Source organism: Lactuca saligna, chromosome 2, assembly GCF_052625555.1.
Source record: "Lactuca saligna cultivar CGN05327 chromosome 2, ASM5262555v1, whole genome shotgun sequence".
Taxonomy (NCBI): Eukaryota; Viridiplantae; Streptophyta; class Magnoliopsida; order Asterales; family Asteraceae; genus Lactuca; species Lactuca saligna.
The window spans coordinates 114,787,004-114,793,078 of NC_136418.1; positions in this window are offsets into that span (position 1 = coordinate 114,787,004).

Sequence of the window (6,075 nt, forward strand, 5' to 3'; positions counted from 1 at the left end):
CTTAAACTAATGCTCTGATACCAACTGAGACATCCCCAAAATCTCGGCCAAAAAAGACCGATTATCATTTATGCTTTTAAAATAAATTCAGAGTAAATCCATTTGATTTGAAAGAGTTGCGGAATTTGTTCCCAAAAACAAAACATGATAAAACAATGTTTACCAAAGCATTTCATAAAAGAAATGTATTTTCATTATAATCAAAACTCGGGGTGTCATGTTCCGATACAGACCAATAAGCATAAACGAATACATTACAAGTCATATAACAAATATAAACATATGTAGACTTGTAAACAAAACAACTTGATGGTTCACCCATCTTACGCCCTTGCGCCACTTCCTGTAATACAAATAAAACTGAGTGGGTCAGGCTTGGGAGCCTGGTGAGCATATAGGGTTTTCAACCCACAATAAATAATTAAATTAATTATTATCAACCAACAATAACCCAGTTACCCATTCCCGTTATTCTCACTTTACGTCCCTAAAATAACTAACACAAGGGACCTAATCTAAGAATATTTTCATCGGGGTGACAACACATGCTGCGGGGTTTCCTCAGCAATATAAGTCAAATAAGGCAACCATGAGGGGGATGGAATGCAGCGAATGAACACCCAAGTTCATTAACACCTACAGGTTATGAGCCTGCTAGCGTTCCACATGACTATGTAGAAAAGTCCGTGGTCGTCATCTAAATTCCGCTAGATGACTGGATCAAACAACAACGAGGCCTCTCATCTGTTTATTACACACCAACTATCTACCCATGTTCTACCCAACATATTAGTAGATAAAAACATACATTTTATACATATTTTCAAAACCTGTATAGCATGCTTGATCAATACATTTTCCATATAACAGATGAGGCACACACACATAACACGTATTTCATATAGAAATAATCATATCTGTAAGATAGAAGAAAGTGAATATACATTCACACACATAACAACAAAATATACACATAACACGTATCTCGTATAAAATACTTCATAGTTATACGTTATGAGAAAGTAACAACGCATTCACACGTATAAACGACAATAAACGTAATACCCTCGAACCATACTTGTATTATTATTGCGTTTATGAAAGGTAGTATACACTCACTTGATCAGAAGATGATCGGACAACACTACGACTCGCAAAAGTAATAATCCTCCGCAGATCTGGAAGATCTCTACGAAAATCGAACTTCTCACGGGCAGAGCTTCGGCTCGGAAACCGCACTTCTCGGGATCTTCGGGATCTTGGGACTCGCTTCGGGACTCGGGAATATTACCGGGGCTTCGGGATGGCTTTGGGGGTAAAACCGCAGAGCTTCAGCACAAAAATGAGAGGAAATTAGCAAATAAACCCGGAACCCTCGCATCCTATTTATAGGAGGCTGGAAGCCTCTCGTACGCGGGGCGTACTGGTGCGAGAAACATCATCGCTTACGTCATCCGAAGCCACTTGCTGGGATGTCGACACTTTTGGAGTACGCGGGGCGTACTCACTTACGCGGCGCATAAGTGGGATCGGATCGATGACTCGCCTTCGGATAAGGCTTCCGAATTTTGATTTAAAAATAAATATAAATTATTTATCAAACTTCGGAAATTCATATCTTCTTCATACGAATTCCGTTTTCGACGTTCTTTATATCCACGGAAAGGTGAGACTACGCTCTACAACTTTCGTTTAGACTCTGTTGGCTAATTTTGACTTTACTTTTATTATTTATTTTTAATAGGCCGGGACAGAAACTTTCGTTATAAATTCATAACTTCTTCGTTTGACGTCCGTTCTCGCCTAACTTTTTATCGCTTTGATACTAACAATGAGATCTTTGATTCTCGTTTAGATCACTAAGGCTAAATATCGTTTTAACGTAAATTTCACTTTTTACGTTATTCAGCGTTGCCGGTTCCGTCGCGAAACTTCGACAGGTCATAATTTCCTCGTTATAACTCGGATTTCGGCATTCTTTATATCTTCGGAAACCTTGTTTCAACTACTACAACATTATCTAAAGATATCAAGTTTATTTTACACTTAAGTTTTGATGCTTATTTTAATTCTTAATTAACCAAACCACATAATTAAGCAATTAAGCACAAAACACATAATACTCAAATAATACAATCTTATTATTTCAAAACGGGTTACAATGGTTAACCTAGACCATTACATTGCTAAAAATGGCAAGCTCAGAAACACAGGCATTACACTTTGGTTTCTGATTTAAGTGCCATGTTTCAGGTACTTGAGTTGATCGGTGTAAAGCAAAGGTGTAATCATACACATCCTTCGGTGACATGTTTTGGAGATATCATGATACAATGATTTTGGAATATTTGTACTTGACATTGGTTTCATATGACTTGGGTTTTGGTTAGAAACAATGATTTTACTTCAATTAAAAATAAAAAATTTTATTGTGATTTTTGGGATGTTACATAGAGAGTCGAAAGGGACTCAACGAGTTAGAAGGGTCTTAGGGAGTCAGAAGGGACTCAGGAGTGAAATAGACTATTTACATGTTTTAGTATGATATGTGTGGATGATGTGTATGTATGGTATCTAGTATTTTGGGGAACTCACTGAAATCTATGCTTATGGTTTATGTTTAAATACTTTTCAGGTACATCCGGTCCAAAAAGGAAGGGTGGGGCATGATCGCATCGCATCCATATGTTTGGTATTTTATGAATTTGAGATTTTATTCTGATAACTATTTTTCTACTATGATATAATTGATGGTTTTTGAAATATATGGTTGATGGTTTGGTTGATTTTAAACAAAAAATTTTACTTAGTATTTTTGAATTGTTACATGTAAATTCGTGATAACACAACGAACCAAGTTGATGATAAATAATCCAATGAATAACACCAAGAACCCACCAAAATGGCAAGAACTTTATTTTAATAACAACTAATCTAAGGATAAAAAGCACTCAATAACCCTCTCACACTTTAGGGTTTGATGGTGGAAAATAGAGTAGATTTCCTTGATTTTAGGGTTAGGCTAGATTACATACTTCAAAACTTTCCATCTAGCCCCCACACGATATCATAAAATGACCCCAAGACCCATATACAGGATCATGGTTAACTTTGTTACACTCTAGTCCTCTAAAGATAACTTTAAACCAAGAAAATGTTAGTTTAAGAATATAACATAACGAAACACTAACATCAATATTAAATGGAAAGTCGGGTCATTATAGTTTCTTCAGTCCAATATTTATAAGAGAAAAGGGAATTTTGTTGATAAGATGAACAACAACCTTAATGCATTCATTCTAGTAAGCATTTCCTAAACCATATTAAAACTATAATGGTCTTGTAATTTCTAAAATGTGTTTTTGCTTCCTCTTAACCGTGCCATTTTGTTGAAGTGCCTGTCGAGTAGATTTTAATGTAAAATTCCCATGGATTAAAGATAAGTTGTCCCTTCATGACTAGAGCCAATGTCAAAAGCATTATCAGTTAGCTTTAATGACTTTTATAACCTTTTAAAATTGTGTTTGAACATATGTAATGAAATTATTTATCATTGAAAAATCATCATCATTTATACTATTTGAATTTGAAACAAATTTCTAACCAAAACCCAGATATGTCTACCATAATCATTTATACTATTTGAATTTGAAACAAATTTCAAAAGAACCAAGTGAATGATTATCACTACTGTTAACAAGAAAACTAAACGAATCTTGTTAATAGGAATGTGACCAAACATTTAATGCCATATAATAGCATCAAAAGAATAGTTCATTACATTGAATAAAGAAATATTCAAGGAATGCAATGTAGAAAAACTGAATGAAGGAGTGTTTTTATATTACATGATGATTAAAAACATAAAGATCATTGATTCTTTTACCAAAAGAGCAAAAAACAATTTTATTCCAACTCATGTGTGTGTGTGTGTGTGTGTGTGTGTGTGTGTATATATATATATATATATAATGTCAAATAACATATGTAAAAAACTAGAAAGGAAAATTACAATTATATCCTCAACAACTATAACATAAGTCTAACACCCACATCATTAATCAATTCATCTCCTCTCTCATTGAAATAGTTGCCCCGGTGTCCGGTTACCAGCACCTACGGCAACCATCATCTCCTCCCTTACATATCATCAAGTAACACATGATCGAGGTTGCCAATGTGGAACTAACTCACTTGGTAGATGCTTTAACTCTTAGATTGGAGGGTATGGGTTCTAATCTGGGCATTAGTGATATCTATTAACTTGATAATACTAACTTCTAACAGCTAAACAATCATTAATAAAATACATGATCAAGGTTGTGGATCGGTTACACAACCAACTGCTAGTTTAAAATAAATAAACCGAGACTATCTCCGTCCATGTCAATCAAGGGACTTATGTAAGCAGTAGAAATCATTGCTTACACCCATTTACAAACCAACTTTTAAAAATCATTTTCCAAGCTCTTAAAGTCCTTCAAGATTTTCCATTTTTTCCATGACACAAAGTATGAAAAATCTGTAAATCTACGATATAAAACCATATACATACTTGAATTTTAACTTTATTTATTGCAACCTCAAATATAAACATGGGCCTTATGCATATAAATGAATATGAAAAAGGAACGAAAAGAACAAAAAGTTTTAGGATCAATCTATGATAGAGAAGGGATGAGTACCTTGATTGAAGAGGAATAACTGCAAACAGTGGTGGTGATGGATCAAAGGGATTTCAATGGGGTGTGGATTAAAGCAAGGGTTTTGTCGGTCATTCCCATATACTATAATAAAATTATATATATATATATATATATATATATATATATATATATATATATATATATATATATATATATATATATATATATATATATATATATATATATATATATATATATATATATATATAGAAGTAGGTTCAATGGAAAATGAACAATTAGAGCAACATATGTTGGAACCAATGATCAAGTGACACGTGTTCATTTCTTTATTCATAAGCAATCTACTATGGAAGTTATTTATGTAGTTATTCCAAAATGATGTGTTGTCATGCTTTCATTGGTTCCAACATGTGTTGTTTTAATTGTTTATTTTTCATATAACCCTTCCCTATATATATATATATATATATATATATATATATATATATATATATATATATATATATATAACAAATTAGTTATTTCATACTAATTAGGAACCAAAACTGTGGAAAAAAATATATTTCAAGAAATGTTTAAGTAGTTCGCATTACAATTTTTATTTATTGGGTGTTTGCGATTGTTTCTCAAATTAGCTTATTAATTTATTGGTTTTTAAAAAAACTAAAAAGTTAAAAAGTTGTTTGGATTGTTAAAAAACTATTTTCAAATAACTTTTTTGATATGCAAAATAAAAAAGTTACAAAAAGCTAACAAAATGCTAACTTTTTTTATGGTTTTTTAAATTTTTAGTTTTTCTTACCATTTTTTACTTCTAAAATGCAAAATCAAATATTTTTTAAAACCAACTTATTGATTTTTTAGTTTTTCCTATCATATAAACTAGCCAAACATTTTTTAAAAGCTTTTTTTTTCAAAAGGTCATAACCTAATAAGTACAAAAACATTTTTGAACTTAAAAAACGCTCCTAAACACACTCTTAGAAGGAAACGAATATTAGAAATTGGATGGATGACTTAGAAACGCACATGCATCGAATCTGAATTCTGATGCTACTTTTCCTTGTAAAGGTGTGGTCCATCTTAAGTGGTTATTGTTGGCAAGGAAATGCAATACATGTAACTTGTGCTAATTACATAAATTCATCATCTCTAATAATAATAAATAATTTTTTTTGTTTATTATATTTTTATTCAATTTGTCGTATATTATTTTTTGGTTATTCTGAACTATTTTTTTTCACACATTGAGTTTTTTTTTATAGTTTATTAAATTTCATATAATATTTTAATGTAATAATTGCAATAAATATTGTAATAAACGGATATCAATTTAATTAATAAACTTACCTTTTAATTTTAAAATTCGTAAAATTAAAACTCATTAGTTTTTTTATTTAAATTATTT